This window comes from Lissotriton helveticus, chromosome 8 (assembly GCF_964261635.1).
Source record: "Lissotriton helveticus chromosome 8, aLisHel1.1, whole genome shotgun sequence".
Taxonomy (NCBI): Eukaryota; Metazoa; Chordata; class Amphibia; order Caudata; family Salamandridae; genus Lissotriton; species Lissotriton helveticus.
Genome location: NC_136069.1, coordinates 1,560,897,236 through 1,560,918,150, shown reverse-complemented (window position 1 = coordinate 1,560,918,150; position 20,915 = coordinate 1,560,897,236).

The window sequence follows — 20,915 nt, the reverse complement described above, 5'->3', positions numbered from 1 at the left end:
CTGGTCCCACTGAGGGAGTCATCAATGGGATCACAGGCTGTAGGCCGGGCTCGTGTCTTACACACTGGGGCATTGTGGACACTGGCCAGTGATGGTGATTTACAAGTGTTGAAAGTGGTGAGCCTGTGATGCAGTACATACTGGCAGCAGTGCTTTACACACTGGGACATTGTGAACACAGGGCTGCCTGCCATGTTTTTCATACTGGGATATCAGGGAACCTGCCTGGACTCTGTTGCTTTTCATTCTGAAGGATTGTAATAACGTATGAGTTCTTCAAAACTGTCCAAAAAATCTTTTGTTTTCCAGGCAATATATTTATGCTGTAAAATGCACCAATTGTCCCCACTTTTTCCAACATTGCTTTGATAGGTGCATTCCTCAAAACTATTTGGACTGGGGTGAACTCACTTGCTCAGTTCAGTTTAAGGCTGTTATTAAAATATGTACAATGCTGCTTTGTGTTCCCAGTACATCCCTGACTGATAAGAGACAAAGCGATAAGTCTGTCTCAGAGACAGAGCAGAAGAGGCAGCGTCCAGGTGCAGCGCAGAATAACAGATTGAAAGGGACTATGCAGAGAACAGGGACATCTTTAGCTATTCCTAATCTCAGGTGTGTGCCCTTCACTCTTACATATTTTATGCAGTTGTACAGGCAAAACCTAAAATGTTTTCAAATAAAAAAGTTAAGATATTACATTCACATCATCTCCTTCTTTGCTTAGGTTCTAGGGTAATATCTAGCATTTACCCCGCCTCATTGTCCAAGGGACAGGTGAGAGGGTGACTATCTCTTTTTATTTACTTCATTTCGCCTTTAGAACTTAACATGCAGAAGTAATACCACACCTTAGAAACAGTGGTTAGTTTCCATTGGTGCAGCAGGTGCAGTGGCACCAAGGCTCTTAGGGTCCCACTTAACCCTGATTATTGCTATATTTGATCACTCAGACCGCAGCCAGGGGCGGCCATGCTACTTCTGGAAATAACACTTCATGCACTTTTAACATTTGCCTGCATGGTATTACTGCACCCAAATACTACGGCCTCTCAGACTGAGGTTCTGACCCTCATAATTCTATTTCAAGGAAATTTGATTGTAGTGTCTTGTGAGTTTTATGACGGAACCCTATAAGCTCCTAACGGACTCTGTAGAGCTGTGACATAGGTGTCAGAACGGAATGCAATGAAAGCTTGTTTTAGAATGTTGAGTTTGCACTTACACACAGACGAATTTAGACGTGTAATACTAAGTTCTGTGTGTGGCGTAGTCATTTGCGGGTACCCAGCCTGGGGAGGACCCTATACAGACAACAACAGCAACCAACTGTAGTAAGACATTTAGGAGGTAATACAAGTTAAATAGGATCAAGACAAGAAAACATATTTATTGCAGGGAATAAGAATGTTCTGCTAGATACCCAATGGGTCTAAATGATCAGCTGAAAATTGCTTGCTTCTTATAGATCCCAACATAGTTAGAGAAGGTCCTACATAACAACTGGCAAAGCAAATGCACATTCAGAGACCTGAACCAAGAGTAATCAATCTACAAACTGGTAATGAAATTAACATTTACACTTTACAACCTTGTTAAAACACAGGTGACTTCACTACACATCTGCCCATTCCCAGTATACAATTTTTTATAGTCATGTCTAGCATCACCACCATGTTTTAACTCTGAACTCAAACCATTCTCTATCAGTAAATCATTACACCAGGCCATCCGCGTGGGCATCAGTTCTCATTCTATAACAAGACCGGAGGCTTCAGATTATGCACTCTCTTCTCTGCATTTTTGTCCAGCAGCCATGTTGCAGTTAAAAACACCACAGACAACATTGTAGTTCCAAAGACTCCAATACCCATAAGAGTAATGAGAACAAACAGCATGGAAAGGGAGAGCGCGACAGATGCCAGCAGTGCGAGCTGGGTACGGGCGCTCCATTGGTGATCCCCTCAGGTAAAGGCAAAGTGGTGTCGGCTCAGGCACCCGAAGGGTATATTTAGCATGACCGGACCAGCAGTCACCAAAAAAAACAATTGATTACAAAACATGGCAACACCTGGGAAGGTCTGTGTGGCATCAGTTATGCAGGAAATAGCTGATGAAAGAAATACTATTAGAAAATAAATGTTTTACATGAAGAACTATATTCACACATAAAACATGAGAGAAATATGACTGTGGAGCAGTAACGAAGAGGTAGTTCTTATGTAGTCATGGATGTTTATATGTATTATTTCTAAGCAATGATTGGCTAATGAAATGTTGGATTTCCTGGGCCTTGTAGTTTTCTAACATTAATTTGACGGGTATTCTAGTGTTTGGAATTATAATCCGGTCACGAGTTGGGGGTACACGCGGGTGGGCAGCGTCCACCCATTCACAGGGTGAACACCGTCCACCCTGCCAAGAATTCAGGCCCCACTGAATAATGTGCTGAACTCGTCCCGGTGTAATTTCCAAATACCGGGACACTTTCAGCAGCGCCTACAGCCCTGCACGTTGTCTAGTTTCCATCTGCAACAAGCAACAACGTGCAGGCGCGGACGGGGCTTTCTTGTTTCAGACTCCTGCTGGGCCCATAACAAAGACCAATTCTGAGGGGTCATCAGGCCTCCTTTTGTTCGAGTCTCTTGGCTTGGAGCAGTCAGGAGCCTCACACCTGAACCAATGTAGCTGGAGGGGAAGCAAAGGCTCACACCTTGTTAGCACTTCACACGTAACTTAAGAGAGGCAACTTTTCACTTTGTTCAGTCCCTGTTTAGGAAATATGCATGCACTGTAAGAATGTCAGATGTGTTGGTCTTTCCCAGTATTCATACAAAACAAATAGCATTTATATAAAGCTTACTTCCCCGGAGGAGGCGTTGAAATAATTTAAGTACCACTATTTTTTCTTGTATAGCCCTACTTATCCCAATGCAGGGTGTCAGAGCACTTTAAATGAACACATGCATATTACATGTAAAATAAATGATATAAGTTTGTAAATGAATGTACAGGATGTGTTACATAAAACTGAGAGATTACAAGGTGTAGAAGTCACATATCATCTTCCATAGCTCACTGTGCTATTATCCTCTGAATGTGCTCAAACGTACACCTGATAGACCTGCTAAACATATATGTGAGGGCTTTAGATCTGATGTCACTTCTTGTGATGCCACTTCCTGTAAAGTCGTGACTTGTGATGCCATTTCTATGATGTCAATTCGTGTGATGCCATGTGTGATGTCATGCACCGTGAGGTCATGCACCCTGATGTCATGTGCCATGATGTCGCACGCTGTGATGTTGCGCGCCGTGATATTGCGCGCCATGATGTCGCTCGCAGTGATGTCACGCGCCGTGATGTCACTTGCATACTGACAAACTACGTTAGTCCCCCCACTTCTTTTTTTAGGACTTGTGCCCTGACTATAATGTGTTATCTGGAATATTTTACTGTAACATGGTTGCTGAAATAAGGCAGAGGAGAGACTGCATTAACCTCACCTCCATGACCTTAATTGAATTTGCAATTCACGTCAATAGGAGACCACACTACTAATAAAGAGAAGGTTCTTTCTATCCATTTCTATAGTGTGGTGATACTCAACCACCAACATAGAAGTTTCGAAATCAGAACAATTAAAGAACTCTCCTGTGAACTTGATTATCCCATTCTAAAATGGCATTGCCACCTGGGGAGCAAACAATGTTTTAGAGGTGTCAACAAAAGGTTTAGGGAGTAGTGTTCCCGGAGGAAACGTCCGCACAATTCTTTAAAGTACAATGTTATTGTATATGAACATAGTACACGATATATATACGAACAGTCAACACATTTCAATATCACTTGGGTGCTAAAGAAATTCAAGGCACCTACTACCTAAGCGTGGGCGTAAAATCCGTTCCGCTTGCGGATTTTGCGGATTTTCGGCAAATTCCCAATTCGCGAACTCTCGCAAATTTGCCGAAAATTCGCGCGAAGCGGATTTTTTTGCTTGGTCGCACTTGCCAAATAGAATACTATACAATTTTGCGGCGCGCAGCGTTCACTTACCGTCATTCAGCGTTTGAAGAGTTGTTTTTCTCCATGTTTGCGTGTGCTGCGCCATTTTGGATCTTGCTGCGGGATCCCGCGGGAGTTTGTCGACCGCGATTACGTCATCGCGGCTTGCCACCTTGCACAGCGAGAGTTTGGCAACGCGAGTACATCATAAAGGCCCGTGATCACGCATCGCGGGAGTAAACACTTGTGAACATGTAGATGCGGCGGGCAGCGACAATCTCGCAATTGCGAGATTGCAAAATTTGCTATTTCGCACACGAAATCCACCAGCAGGCAGCATAAACCTTGAAAATTATGATTTTTATCAGAATAACTCCCCAGGTTGACATTTGCCTGCACTTTTTTTTTGCAAGGAGTCCATTTTGGGGGGAGTGGGGTGGGAGGAAGGAAGTGCCCCACAGTCTCCAACTTCCTGTTCCTTTCCAGCAGGCTCCTCCCAGTGCTTTCTTCATGTGCTGGTCACTTTGATTTGGATCTTGATCTGGAAGGATTACTTTTTGTGGATGCTGCGGGATATTTGGATTTGAGGCCTTTTTGACTTTCTTTGGATCACTTTTGGATTAGAAATTTCACAAGTAAGTTGATGTTTGGGGCATACAGTTGCTGCAACTACAATTTTGGAACTTTTTGTTTTTTGTGTGTTTTTCGATTTTTTTGGCTGTTGGGGCCTTTGGCCCAGGGGTACTCACTCACTCAGTGGTGCATGGGCCTAGTCTTTCTGTGTGGTCTCTTTATTGTGGTGATTGTTGTGTGTTTTTCGATTTTTTTGGCTGTTGGGGCCTTTTGCCCAGGGGTACTCACTGAGTGGTGCATGGGCCTAGTCTTTCGGTGGGGTGTCTTGAATGTAAACATCATGGAGGGCATGGATGGCATTGGATTGTGGTGATTTTTGTGTGTTTTTCTATTTTTGGGGTTGTTGATGGGGCATGGCCATGTGGGTGGGGGCCATTTTGAGGCCTGGTCCAGGGCCATGTGGTGGGGGTGAAGGGGCCATTTTGAATCCAGGCAGTGTGCTTTGTGCCATAGGCCTGCATCCAATGTGCCTTGCTTTCCTCCATTATGCCCAGGGGTACTCACTCACTCAGTGGTGCATGGGCCTAGTCTTTCTGTATGGTCTCTTTAATGTAAGCATCATGGAGGGCATGGATGGCATTGGATTGTGGTGATTTTGTTTTTTTGTTTTTTTTTGGCTGTTGGGGCCTTTTGCCCAGGGGTACTCACTCAGTGGTGCATGGGCCTAGTCTTTCTGTGGGGTCTCTTTAATGTAAGCATCATGGAGGGCATGGATGGCATTGGATTGTGGTGATGTTTGTGTGTTTTTCGATTTTTTGGGCTGTTGGGGCCTTTTGCCCAGGGGTACTCACTCAGTGGTGCATGGGCCTAGTCTTTCTGTGGGGTGTCTTGAATGTAAACATCATGGAGGGCATGGATGGCATTGGATTGTGGTGATGTTTGTGTGTTTTTCTATTTTTGGGGCTGTTGGGGCCTTTTGCCCAGGGGTACTCACTCAGTGGTGCATGGGCCTAGTCTTTCTGTGGTGTGTTTTGAATGTAAACATCATGGAGGGCATGGATGGCATTGGATTGTGGAGATTTTTGTGTGTTTTTCTATTTTTGGGGGTGTTGATGGGGCATGGCCATGTGGGTGGGGGCCATTTTGAGGCCTGGTCCAGGGCCATCTGGTGGGGGTGAAGGGGCCATTTTGAATCCAGGCAGTGTGCTTTGTGCCACAGGCCTGCATCCAATGTGCCTTGCTTTCATCCATTATGCCCAGGGGTACTCACTCACTCAGTGGAGTATGGGCCTAGTCTTTCTGTGTGGTCTCTTTAATGTAAGCATCATGGAGGGCATGGATGGCATTGGATTGTGGTGATTTTTGTGTGTTTTTCGATTTTTTTGGCTGTTGGGGCCTTTTGCCCAGGGGTACTCACTCAGTAGTGCATGGGCCTAGTCTTTCTGTGGGGTGTCTTGAATGTAAACATCATGGAGGGCATGGATGGCATTGGATTGTGGTGATTTTTGTGTGTTTTTCGATTTTTTTGGCTGTTGGGGCCTTTTGCCCAGGGGTACTCACTGAGTGGTGCATGGGCCTAGTCTTTCTGTGGGGTGTCTTGAATGTAAACATCATGGAGGGCATGGATGGCATTGGATTGTGGTGATTTTTGTGTGTTTTTCGATTTTTTTGGCTGTTGGGGCCTTTTGCCCAGGGGTACTCACTCAGTGGTGCATGGGCCTAGTCTTTCTGTGGTGTGTTTTGAATGTAAACATAATGGAGGGCATGGATGGCATTGGATTGTGGTGATTTTTGTGTGTTTTTCGACTTTTGGGGGTGTTGATGGGGCATGGCCATGTGGGTGGAGGCCATTTTGAGGCCTGGTCCAGGCAGGGCCTGGCCATGTGGGTGGGGGTCTAGGGGCAATTTTGAAGCCAGGCAGTATGCGTTGTTGTGTCAAAGGCCTGCACCCAGTCTGCCATGCTTTCATCCATTATGCCCAGAGGTACTCTGTCAGTGGTGCATTTTATTGGTCTTTCCATTTTGAGGGGTAGGTATAATAAAAATGCTTACTTGCAAACTATTAATTGAAGCGCTAGATATGCAACATTTATTTAACTGATGTTCCTCTGGCTTCGTTTGCTTTTAGGTGCAGAAAGACGAATCATCAGCCTCATCGTTCCTCATCAGTGCCAGGAAGAAGTCCTGCTGCGATGTGTGCAGCACAACGTCACGTGTGGCCACAGACAACTCTGCAACTTGTGCAACTGCGGCCTGCTGTTGTGACATCTGAAGAAGATGGCCCCAAAAAAGTTGCCTGTAGCTCCTCTAGCAAGAAAGTTGCCAGTAAGGAGCAGAAGAAGCAACTGGCGCCACTTACCAAGGAGACTGGTGTGACGACCGCCACATTTTTTGGGATAAAAAAAAGCGGGGTCTGCAGGGGACCAAGCTGGGAGCAGCACCTCCGCTCCATTGGGCTCAGTGCCACCACCACCACCACGCCAACTTAGGTCCAAGCCCTTGAGTGCTGCAGAGGCAGCCAGTATAGTTGTTCAATCACCATCGAACAGTGATGTTGGCTCATCGCAAGAAAGTAGCAGCATCCCTCAATCAACACAGGTTGTTGTAACTCATCTGACGAGTGTTCAACAACCACAGCCGCAACAACAACCACATGTGCAAGTACAAGCCCAAGTACATGTGGAAGGAGAGGCGGCGCAGGGAGAGGAGCAAGCAGAAGTGCATGGAGCGGCACAAGTGCCCACAATAGTTGTTCCTCCCGAAGTAGGGGCACATCAGGTAATCGACATTCAAGCCGAGGTATCACATGAGGAAGCCACTCCTCCTGATGATACATTGTCTTCCAGATCCCCAGCAGGGAAGGAAAAGATCAAGGATGGTGTCTACTTCTTCTTCAAGCCCCCTCCCTTCTGATGATATGGATGAAACTTGGGAGCCACCACGGCCGTCTGAGAGTGAGGCACACCATGATCTGACAAAGGTAGCTAAGCGTAAAAGGAAGGTCCCCGAAAGTCTCAGAGTCATGGAGTGTGATGATGACGCTGAACAAGAAGGGGCGTATACTGCTCCTGCTGATGAAGACTCTCACGACGACGACGCAGTCATCATAGGCGTCACTCCAGCCTCAGCGGGCATGCAGCACACAGACATTTTCACCCTAGCCCGAAATTCTGCTGAGCGGGATGATGAGGATGGCGACGTGGGAATGGGACCACCACGAATGCAGTTAACTAGTACACCAACACCACCACCTACAGCTTCCATATTTTCTCGCTAGAAGGGACCTCCATCCACCTCAACCTCCATTTCCTCAATAAGTGGTGCTGTAAGTGCACAACGTACTAAATTTCGGCAACACACATCCTCCAGTTCATCTGGCATTAGCAGCATTCCCAGTATCGCCTCCTCCGCTCCCCACAGACATTTGAAGTCCGCAGTTTGGGACTTCTTTAGTGTTAGCCCAACAAGGGAAAACATAGCCATTTGTACCATTTGTAAGGTTCGAGTTAGTCGTGGTAAGCTTGGTACCAACTATGGTACCGGAGGCCAGAGAGGTCATCTTGAGAGACAGCACACTGTCAAATGGCATGCGCACCTAAGGGAGATCAAGGATGCCCGAATTGCAAGTCAACAAATTGTATCCGTTGATGTTTCATCTGCTGATGACGAGGAGGAAGAAGAAGCGTCAAACATTTCTTAACTTACACCCAGTACCCCTGTCAGCAGCAGATCTATGAGTGTGGGAGAGAGTAAGACACCAACGCGAAAAAGTTCATCACAGAGCGTAACTGGGTCGCAGAAGTCATCATCATCCCGTAAAATGTTCCAGCCCACCATTAGAAGCATGTTGTTTTCAGAAGCGCCATATGAACGCAACCACCCAATGGTGCGTCTGTATAACAGTAAGCTGGCTAAAATGCTAGCGCTGGACCTTCTCCCTTTTTCTTTTGTGGAAGGGGTGGGTTTTCTTGAAATGGTGGCAACGCTCTGCCCTAAATGGAAGGTTCCTAGCCGGTTCTATTTTGCCAAAGTTGCGATTCCAGCACTACATGAAGTTGTGCTGGAGGTGATTGGGGCAGCTTTGCAGAAGAGTGCTGTTCACACTATACATCTGACAACAGACATGTGGAGCAGTTGCGCAGCCACTGATTACATGTGCATCACTGCACACTGGGTCTCTTTTGCAGGGGTTAAAGGCAAGATAAACGCAGGTGTTAACGAGGACAAAGTTTATAAAGCTGCTCGGAAACATGCAACAATAGCCATGTTTGCCATGGAGAAAACTCATACAGCAGAAAACATTTTGCATGAGTTTAACATAAAAGTCTTTGAATGGCTGTCCCCAAGAAAACGCATGATTGGTTATGTTTCCACGGATAATGGCGCCAATGTAGTTAAGGCCATGGATATGGGTAACTATTTCAGAGTGCCGTGTCTGGCGCACTGTATAAACCTGGTTGTTAAAAAATTCTTGAGTGAAGAAAGTCCAGTCTCCGAGTTACTGACCACCTGCCGAAGAACGTGCACACATTTCAACCATTCTTTTAAGGCCCGGAAGCAGCTGAGGTGCCTGCAACATGAACGTAAATATCCAGTGAAAGCACTCATCCAGGAGGTGGCAACACATTGGAACTCAACCTTCTACATGCTTGAGCGTCTGTATGAGCAGTATGCGGTAGTCGATCAGTATTTCTTTAAAGTGGGTACACCTATGATGGACATGAGGATACAGGTGGAGCAATGGCACCTAGTTAAAAGCCTGACAGACATGCTTCGTCCTTTTGAGGTCTTCACGCGTGCAGTCAGGAGGGAGGACTGTAATTTGGGAAAAGCTATCCCATTGTTGAGCATGCTAGAGCACCAACTGAAGGCGGTGTGTTCTAAGTTTGAAAAAGATGGAAAGGAAGAAGCATTTGATTTGGCGGAGAAGTTATTACACTGCCTACTTGGCGATGATCGTCTTGAAATGATCAAGACAGAACAGCATTACATTTGTGCTACTATTCTGGATCCACGGTACAAAAAGGCAGTGGCAGGCAGAGTATTCTTACAAAGTACAAACATTGGCTAGCTGTGTCAGACACTCGGTTTGAAAGAGAACGGCAGGAAATTGAAGGAAAAGGCAGTACATCAGCATCAGCAGGCCGTCCGCAGTCAAAAAAATCCACTTCTGCATTTGTGGCTGTGGCAGAAGTGAGTGATTTTCCCTCTCCGCCGTTAACGACACCAGCAACCGTATCATCTGCACCAGACACAACAGTAATATTGGGTGATGAAGAGGATTGGCTAACTCAGCTTGGGTTTGCTTCTGAAATGGTCCCAGAAAAAAGTAAGCAAAGTGGAGGAACCCGGGAGAACCTTGAGTTGATGGTGCAGGCCTATCTGAATGACTCAACAGAGGTCCATCTTTCTCATGACCCATTGGCGTATTGGCATGGGAAAACAGTTGTGTGGCCAGAGATCACCAACCTGGCTATAAATTACTTGTCTTGCCCACTCGCAAGCGTGTCTTCTGAACGTGTTTTCAGTGCTGCTGGTGGCATTGTAACTTCCAAAAGGACCCGCCTCTCGCCCAAAAATGTGGAGAGGTTAACAATGATCAAGATTAATCAGCACCTCATACCACCAGATTACAAAATACGAGAATGCACGCAGGAAGAAGACGAGGAGGACACCAACTTAGATGAGGGAAGTTCTTCTCTGTTAAGTGACCTACTCCCGTATGAATTCGCAGAGTTTGAGGACGAGCTCTTCTTCCCTGACACCGAGCCCTGAAAATGAGTCAATGAATCACTAACTTTCTTTTTCGTTCTTATTCACTTTTATTCCAGTGTGTCTGTCTTTCTTTGTTTTGCAAAATCTATATAAAAAAACTTTAATCACCTAATCACAAAAACAAGCCCATCAGCAGAACTGTCTTCACTTATTTGCATATTGATTTGAAGGTGCCGCAGTCTGCATTCCTCATGTTCACCAGTTCACAAGAACATGCTCCTCTATCCTCCTCCTCCTCCAGACTCCTATTTCCCTCAAAGCAGATGGCTGGATTACGCCCAATGAAGAAAGACTCTGCACTTGTGGGGGTGTTCTACTTCTTTGCGGGTGAGTTGACGGGTCTGGGGCCATTGCTGGGAAGGTCTAATACCGGCTAAAAGTGATTTGGAGAAAATCGGATCAGAAAAAGATTTTGCGCTTTTGATCACTTGCCTGTCTTTGGCGTGCTGTTTGGTGGGCTTTTCGGTTGTTGTGGGTGGGTTTTGGGAGCACTGCTGGCACAGTCTAATATTGATTGCATTTGTTTTTCAGGAAATCCATGGTGGAAAAGGGGAGTTAGGGCCTAGCTGCAGAGCGCATTTGGACAGAATTGAAGGTAGTAGGCCCATTTTTGCTTTTTGCCTGTTTGGGTGTGTTCTGCTTTTTTGCGGGTGGCTGCAGGGGTCTGGGGCCATTGCTGGGAAGGTCTAATACCGGCTAAAAGTGGTTTGGAGAAAATCGGATCAGAAAAAGATTTTGCGCTTTTGATCACTTGCCTGTCTTTGGTGTGCTGTTTGGCGGGCTTTTCGGTTGTTGTGGGTGGGTTTTGGGGTCTGGGAGCACTGCTGGCACAGTCTAATGTTGATTGCATTTGTTTTTCAGGAAATCCATGGTGGAAAAGGGGAGTTAGGGCCTAGCTGCAGAGCGCATTTGGACAGAATTGAAGGTAGTAGGCCCATTTTTGCTTTTTGCCTGTTTGGGTGTGTTCTGCTTTTTTGCGGGTGGCTGCAGGGGTCTGGGGCCATTGCTGGGAAGGTCTAATACCGGCTAAAAGTGGTTTGGAGAAAATCGGATCAGAAAAAGATTTTGCGCTTTTGATCACTTGCCTGTCTTTGGTGTGCTGTTTGGCGGGCTTTTCGGTTGTTGTGGGTGGGTTTTGGGGTCTGGGAGCACTGCTGGCACAGTCTAATGTTGATTGCATTTGTTTTTCAGGAAATCCATGGTGGAAAAGGGGAGTTAGGGCCTAGCTGCAGAGCGCATTTGGACAGAATTGAAGGTAGTAGGCCCATTTATGCTTTTTGCCTGTTTGGGTGTGTTCTGCTTTTTTGCGGGTGGCTGCAGGGGTCTGGGGCCATTGCTGGGAAGGTCTAATACTGGCTAAAAGTGGTTTGGAGAAAATCGGATCAGAAAAAGATTTTGCGCTTTTGATCACTTGCCTGTCATTGGGGTGCTGTTTGGCGGGCTTTTCGGTTGCTGTGGGTGGGTTTTGGGGTCTGGGAGCACTGCTGGCACAGTCTAATGTTGATTGCATTTGTTTTTCAGGAAATCCATGGTGGAAAAGGGGAGTTAGGGCCTAGCTGCAGAGCACATTCGGACAGAATTGAAGGTAGTAGGCCCATTTTTGCTTTTTGCCTGTTTGGGGGTGTTCTGCTTTTTTGCGGGTGGCTGCAGGGGTCTGGGGCCATTGCTGGGAATGTCTAATACCGGATAAAAGTGGTTTGGACAAAATGGGAGGTGAAATTTGTTTTGCGTTTTTGCTGACTTGCTTGTCTTTGAGGTGCTGTTTGGGGGGGTTCCGGGTGTTTGTGGGTGGGTTTTGGAGTCTGGGAGCACTGCTGGGTATGGATAGTTTTGATTGCAAGAGGTTTGAAGCAAATCCATGGTAGCAAAGGGGAGTTAGGGCCTAGCTGCAGAGCGCGCGTGGAGTGATTTTGGAAATTTGCATGAACATTTCTAAGTCCCCATTTTTGTAGTTTTGCTTTTTGGCTGTTTGGGGGTCTACTACTTCTTTCCGCCTGGGTTGACGGGTCTGGGGCCATTGCTGGGAAGGTCTAATACCGGCTAAAAGTGGTTTGGAGAAAATTGGATCAGAAAAAGATTTTGCGCTTTTGATCACTTGCCTGTCTTTGGGGTGCTGTTTGGCGGGCTTTTAGGTTGTTGTGGGTGGGTTTTGGGATCTGGGAGCACTGCTGGCACAGTCTAATGTTGATTGCATTTGTTTTTCAGGAAATCCATGGTGGAAAAGGGGAGTTAGGGCCTAGCTGCAGAGCGCATTTGGACTGAATTCCAGGTAGGCCCAAAGTTTTTTAAGTGTGGCTTTTCCCGGGTTTTTCCTTTTGGCTTGTTGGGGGGGTTAAACTTGTTTTCGCCAGGTTGACAGTTCTGGGGCCATTGCTGGAAAGGTCTAATACCCGAAAGAAAGTGTTTTGGAGACAATCCCTGGGGAAAAAGTTTTTGCATTTTCGGAGATTTCGCTCACTCTGCCGTTTTCGGGGGGCTGTTTGTGGGGGTTCCTGGTGTTTGTGGGGGGGTTTGCGAGTCTTGGAGCAATGCTGGGTATGGATACTTTGCTTGCTTGCAAGTGGTTTGAATACAATCCATGGTGGGTAAGGGGGGATTTGGGCCTACTTTACTTTCCAAGTACGTTTTGTCACCATTTTCTACTAGACCTCGTTTTTGGAGATCTTATAGGGGGTCTTCTACATTTTTGCAACTGGGTTTAGTAAGGGTCTGGGAGCACTGCTGGGAAGGTCTAATTTTGTTCTAAAACACAGTTTACAGTACACCTAGCTTGAGGGGAAGGATCCGCTAAATGAATTCGCCCATACTTATTTATCCTTCAAAAGGAGACTCAGACAGAGTAGGCAGTTTCAAAAATATTGTACTGTCTATTAGGAATCTCAAAGTGTGACTTTTTGCACTACACAGCGTACATACCTTATATTTATTTGTCAGTGGTGTTCTAATATCACTTCCTGTTTTTCCATCAATAATTACAGGCCGGGTTTCAGCCTGTGCAATGGGAAAAAACGGATGAAGTCAGGCTTCACATTAGCGAGCCGCAATTCAGCATCCGCCAGGCAGGCAGTGGACAGGGTGTCTTCTGGTCACCAACATTGATGGACGGAGCGTCAGATGGAATGGAGGAGTCCCGCTAATAATAGGAATGGTTGGATGCATGCAACTTACCAAATTCAACAGGACAACTACAAAAACATACAGATACAGTATCCGTTCTTTTCTAATTATCTTTTAAGTAATGTTATTGCTGTGAACTTCTATGAGTTTGACTCTGCATTTCTTTGATCTCTGCTTCTAAATTCATCCCTACAGCCATTCTATAGGTTTGACTTCTGCTATTTTTTATACCTAATTTAATGTAAGCAGTGTTTCTCTGAGTGCAGAGATAGGCAAGTGAAAAACGCATAATTATTACTGCAGCCCTGTACTGTCGCATTCTTTCATTCACGGTTGTCGAAAGTACTACTTACTTTTCAGTAACCATGCATGCAGTAGTGCATGCACTTCCTTTATGTCACTTACAAGATTTATGGCTAGCTTTGTACCCAAAGATTTGTTTATCTTCAATTATTGTTTGTCCATGCTGTGCTTTTTTTTTCTTCTCTCAACAAAACTTTCCCAAAAACCCCCATTCCCATCCATTTTCCAAACCCTAACCCTCTTCCCCCGGGCTGTGTGGTTTTGATTGATGTGTGACTAAATGACAGCAATAATTTCACACACTTGCTGGGGAGGATAAGGTCATAGCAACAGGCTGGTGAAGGAATCCGAGGATATATTCTTACTCAGCTTGACACTGAGTCACTATTGGCAAATGAAAGCAGATTTTCATGTGCGCCATCAACTTGATTGGTCATCAAGAACATCCTCCTCCTAGACGTGGCAAATTATTATTACGCTGCTGTGTCCTTCACCTTCAGTATTATTTCTTGTAGTAGTAGCCAATGTCAAAGAAATTCAACGCAAGTACTTTCAATACTTTACCATTTGTTCGGCTACATTGTGGCACTGTTCTAGTGTACTGTCACCTGCTATATTCTCTATCGTACCGTTCTAATGCTACGGTAAGGACAAACAAGGTTTCATTTTCATTTTTTTCAGATGCTGCAACTGCCACTGTGTAACACCACAAATACCACCGCAATGATGACATTTCATCCGCCCAGGATTGCCAACCTTAATCGCCATTTCCCGTGCAGCCAGCCCTGTGCCTAGCCATATTTCCAAACACAAATTACAGGTAAGATAAGCGTTTGGGGGGAGGTAGTATAATGGAGTATTAGGAGAGACAATAGACTGAAGGTCCTAGGACTATTGAATTCACTTACTCTGTGACAGGCACTTAGTTTTAAAAACATTTGGGCAATTACTAGTACTTACCCAACTTGAATCAAGATGCCACTTAAGTTTCAGGAAAACAAACTTACTGTTAAACCCCCACCCACCAGCCTCAAAAGCAGTAAAAAACACGTATGCTAAGATAAAGTTTAAAGTATATTTATATATCCCTAACATAAATAATCTCCCGCAAGACCCAACCCACCCCCCCTCCCAAACCCCAACGAATGTCCGTGAAAACGAAGTCCAAAAAAATAGAAAACCCAACTCCCAATTCCCAACCCCAGAAGTCTTTAAAAAGGGGCAAGGGTCAGTCTCCTCCTCCTACTGCTGGCTGCTGCTGTTGACTGTTCGGGCCAGGTCTGCATGCTCCTTGCAGAGGGTCTCGAGCATGGTTTTGGTGTTGAGGAGCTCCTGCTCGAGGTAGGACACCCTCAGTGAAAGGCGGTGTGCGCGTGCCTTGCACCTGCTGTGGGGGGCAGCTGATTTCTTTGCTGCTCGGCGTGGTGGGTGGCTGCGGTACCCCGGCTCCGTACCGCTGGAGAGCTGCTGCGCTTACTGGCTGACCCAGGGAGCGCGGAGGAGGATGCACGTGTCGCCGTGGATGTTGTCGACGTACTGTGCGTGTCCTCCTCCTCCTGGGCCACCAGCCGCCGATATTCGGCGACAGTGGCCTCCAGCCTCCGTTGCCGGGCCTGTTTGCCAGCTCCTTCCGTTTTGGTTTGGAAGGAGCATCTATATGAAGAAAGAAAGACATAGTCTGTAACCAATTCTCTTTAAGATTAACACAAAATGATTCAGCAGAAAGTTGTGTCACAGTAGAACTAGCAACTTGCAAGCGCAGTACATAACTATTGTGGCCAGTATCTATCTAACCTCCCACTTCTTCATCCTTGCTCTAACATTAGTGGGAGTTTAAGGAATCAATTCTACGAGCACTATGGACTCACTCCATTAGAGTCGACTATGACAGTACACCAGTCTTATTATTCTTCTTCTCTCTTGTTTAGCAAAATTGGTCCGTTAACTTCTGCAAGCCGGCATAATGCCAGCGCAGTCAACTTGCACCCGAGAAAAACAGACGCTTGCCATGATGAGTGAGACAGACTTGCGTTACTTTACCAGTCCAGTACATGCAGGTGGTGATGCTCTTACTTTTCTATTACGGTGGCACTGAGAATACTCTGTTACAAGGGCTACTGCTTAATTAATTTAACTTTCACCCTACAGTGCCAATGAATACTAGAAAAGGAAAATGAAGAAGATAAATAATCTGATTATCTATCACTGCACATGGTATGTATTTGCTTACATATGGGATGACGTTAGGTGCTTTGCTTTTTATTAAGTGAACAGTGATACATCCACACATGAATGACCGAGTTCTACTAAACTTATTAACAGAGGTAGTGAGTGGCCATCGTAATAGCCGGATATATGCTGTGCTTGCAATACAAACTACTGCTACTATTCATGGTAGTATTCAGACAAAATTACAACTTCTTTCCCATGCCTTTCCTACACTGGGACGGACGTGCGGGTGCGGTGTTACATGCTCTTCAAAGTAACACTTAGTTCATCCAGTGACCATCTACTCTCTCTAGATACACATATGCTATCTAAGAGTCAGATAGTACCATGATCCAGGCATCCATCCATTCAAACTATATATCAATCATTCTTCTTCATGTCTCTCATCTGGACAAACCTTACGTTTTCTCACGGGAAAACAACCTTTTCATTTTATTTGGGAAACCACAAGCCATACATCCGTGCTTGACTTGTATTTGAATTTCAACCAAAGCATATATTGCGCACACATACAGTTTCTGTTTCACCCACCCAGGCTGTTCTCCTTCCACCCATCCTTGCTTCATCCTTCATCCTTCACCCAGCCATGCATCATATTCCTTCCCAGCCACCTCGGGCACCAATCAAACACGTATCATTCTTCTTTGTCAGTCATCATTATTTTTAACTTGCTCGTCCTTCCACACTTACTTACACCCTTCTTTCGCTTTTCGTTCATCCCATACATCAAGTTCATCTCAGATCTGATTTGGATTCTCCAAAAAAAATTCACCGCTGAGTTGAAGTAAATTTAGAGGAGGCTACTACCTGGTTGATAAAAAACTTTGTTCTAAATTTGAAAGTCTGCTTAACAGTATAGTAACTTAACTGTAGAACATATATACTACACCCGTGCAGAGAGCACACTATGCAGTCTGCAATCTCAATAAGTAAGGAATATAAGAGCTTACCACTGCCCGCCACTACCGTGGCAACCCGCACAGCAGTTTCATCTGGCACTTGCACCCCCTCCTCACCAGAACTGTCCTCCACCTCCGCGCTGGGCCCAGCACCAGATGTTCCACCTACAAAGTACATTTAAGAATGTTAGATGTCATAGACATACACCACTCACTAGTATTTTGTCTAGGAATGAAGAAATGTGAATACAGAAAACAATTTCATAATTTGTGACTGTCTACTCTAAAGTAAAAATGTCCCTTTTTCCAGGGAAGGGTGTTGTCTTGCTGCACTTTTTGGCACAACTGATGAATGCTTGCTTTTTAACACGCACCACGTTTCTCATAACAGACAGAAGCTTCACTTCTAAGAACAAATCATCATCACTAGGACGGAGTGACCAACGATTCAGCACCAAAAAGAAAAATTAAAGTTCAAAGTCAAACCAGGTGAGGGCTCGGCTCGCCCACAATAAATATGTGAAATAAATAATCACTAAGCACTTTTCCATTTTTAATCAACCGTTTATGTTTTATGACAAGCTTGATTTTAATAAATATTTTTACTTTTAATAAAGCTTTAAAACTTAAATAGACTCTGTGGTTTTTGGTCAAGAGTGACTGAGCAAAATGTTTTGCAATTTCCAAGCATGAGTCCGTGCCTCTGACACTTCTGGACTCTGACTCCGTACTTTTGCCTTGCGTTGGATAATCATCATTGCGGATCAATCATTGATGAATTCGGGAGCTAAATGACTCTGCCACACTATCTAGTCAGTAAGGAGATTGGGGGTTCTTCAAAGTCTGATATCACTGAGGTATGTGGAAAGTCTACCTGCGCCTATTATAATTGATAAACAATGCACTATTTAGTGTCCATAGTTCTGTTTGTGCAGATTTGTCCCTGCAACAGTAGTAGTATGTATTGTCCTCCTATCCAAACCAAAAGTAAAGTAGTATCTTATTCTTTCTTGGTGGTCATTCACCTTTTTATTGTTGGTAATTGTCAAAGCATAAACATTTAGAAGACTTGAAAAGACATTATGGACAATCCCAGAGGATTGCACTCAGTGCATAGAGCTATTGCTGACTAGAATGGGAGTTTCGTTTAACACCTTTTGCCAACTGTGCAATCTTAGTTAGCTACACAGACAGACTAATAAGAATAATCTAGTAATACCACAGGGAGTCATAGTAGAGGCAGGATAAGAATTTAGATACAGTCTACAAGAAGATCAAAGACGATTTAGAAAAAATCAAATGAGGAACGTTAGGAAAAAATAGGTACTCTATATTAAAATTAAAACTTACCGGGGCCAGCAAAGGAGCCCTCGCCTGACCGATCCTGGCCTTGTACAGCAGCAGCAGCCGATGACCCCTCCTCCTCTGTCCTCTTGCCCCTGGGGGGAGCTGATGTACAACATGAAAGAAAGAAAGACCCGAAAACATGGATGATTGTTGTCAACCAAATCAAACATTTCAAAAGAACAATAACAAAATATTTTGGCGAAATAGCAAATAGACAACTATTCCACGGGATATATTGACCTATCTCATGTGGTCTACTACAATATTAGTATTGCTTGATTTGCGGACCGTCGACTTGGAAAGTTATGTAACTCACTAAACAAACTACTAAAAAGGTTCGCCTAGGACTGGCAGGCAGCAGTGCGCAGCACGCGAAGTGACAGACAAACTCTATCGTGATTGCAGATCAGCGACAACACTAAAAAGTTTCCTACTAGGTTAACCAGTCATTAAAATACTCAAACTATCAATCCACCACCACTATTTCTTCTTATTGCCAGGTGTACAAAGGAAGGACTGGACTTGAGTCTGTAGGGGCAGATTACTGTTGCGTGACTTTTGTGACGCAGCGGCAGAACAAAAGGGGCGCCATGGTGCGGCGTATATTAACAACGTGACGCATATGGGAGATGCATCACGTTGTAAAGCCCTGCGTCATCAGGGGGCGTTCCGGCGCAAGGGAGGGCGTTCCTGCGCAGGAACGCATCCTAAAAGTGGCTGAGGGAAATCTACAAGATGTCAATCAGTCACTTTTAGGACAATGATGCGTGACTCAAACCCTGCGCCTGCTTGAAGCAGACGTACGGCTTGACGCAGCATTGGGGAGATAGGGCACCCCAGAGCATTGCTGGAGCTGCGCCATCGTTGTGACGCAACTCCAGCAATGCGCCGCCTTTACGGCACAGATGCGTAACGCTTCTGTGATGTTTTGGGCCAATGGTGCGCCGCATTGTAAATACGGCGCACCATGGGTGGTGGTGGCGTGGCGCACAATTACTGGCGCATCCCTGCTACTTTGCAGGGATGCGCCGGTAATTGAAAATCTGATCCTTAGTGTCTAGCATTACGCAGTTCTTTACACTACACTCATACATAATTTCTCAGGCCAATGAAATAAACACAAAATAGAAAACAAATAAGCATAGTAGCAACGCTACTAAGAAGGAGAGCAGTGCACCTGAAATGCACAGAAGATTTTGAAATATAATTTACCTAAAATGTAATCGGCAGCATTATTGCTCTTGGTAAAAAACAAAAATTTGCAATATAATAACACACAGAGCGGGAGAAAACAGAGTAGTGATGAAATAGCTAGAAATAGCTACTACTACTCACCAAGCCCGGGGATCTCGATGCCTTGCACGTCCAGCAAGTCGCGTTCCCGGTCCATGAGATCCGTCCAGCGGTGGGTGGCCTGGTTGTAGGTGCGCCGGACCCCAGAGTGTTCAAACATGGCCCGGCACACCTTCTCCCACCGCTTCCGGCGCTCCCGGGGCCCGTAGCCGGTAGCGATCTTGCCGCCTCCCATGCTGGTCCTGGGGAGGCGGCGCTGGACATAAAAGACTAGTGCGGCCACCTCCTCCGCACTAAAAATCTCCCGAGCTATAACTTGCTCCCCCCTCAAACGCCCGCACGGGAGCCGGGCACGGGGTGCGGGACCCTTCCCCTTCTCGGGCTGCTTCGCGGCTCCCTTTACCATGGTCTGGGCAGAAAGGAAGGTAAATAATAAAGAAGAAATAGAATAGGGAAGAAGAAAAGAAAAGAGTTAAAAAAAGTAGCTTAAAATTAACCAAAAGTAGCAGAAAACACAAAAATATAGAGCTAGAAAAATAGAGGGATAGATAATAAGTAAAATAGATCAAAAAAAACTTCAAACAAGCAAAGGATGGCAGAGATTGACAGAGGATACAGAAAGCATGCCCAGAACCATAGCAATGAATGAAAAACAAGATGGCCGCGCCCGTTCACGACCGCGTGGGTAAGTTTTCCCCGCGATCACACGCGAACATGTACTAGCGAGCCGCACACTTTGCGAGATTACACATAGCGCCCGGAAACGGAATTACGTCACGCAAACAAGATGGCCGCACCCATGTACGACCGCTAGGGTAACTTCGCAAACGTTGCGCTACAAGCGGCTTGTGAACACGCAAAAAATCACGTGAACAAACACGCCGCAAAAAAAACAAATCAAACACCGGGGATGCCTGGTTTCACCTTGGAGACTCCCAGGAGGGACTATCTCACAGGGAAAGCCAGGGCGGGTTCCCCAGCGGTCTATAGCGCTACGAGGCCTGCGGTGCGGGTAGCAGTGCGCTTTACAAGACACAAAATTTATTTATTTATTTATTTATTCGCACGAATTCGCGGCTTCCAAAATCGATCTCGCCCGAATTCGCGCCCCACGAATCGCGCGAAATTGCAGAAAAACGATTTTTGCAAAACTGAAAGCACTCAGCAGGTGCAAAAGTTCAATCTTATCATTAGTAACCATTCCCTCTAGTGCTTCCTGAGGGGCCCCTCCGGAGTTCAGTTGCCTACTTGCAACTATTCTATGACCCTGCTCTGACCCTCACAGCAGGCTCAGAGAATAGCTACAAATATGCCACAAAGGTCCTGCTAAAAAAAATTAGACTACAACAGAAAGCAATTACAGATAAGGAAGC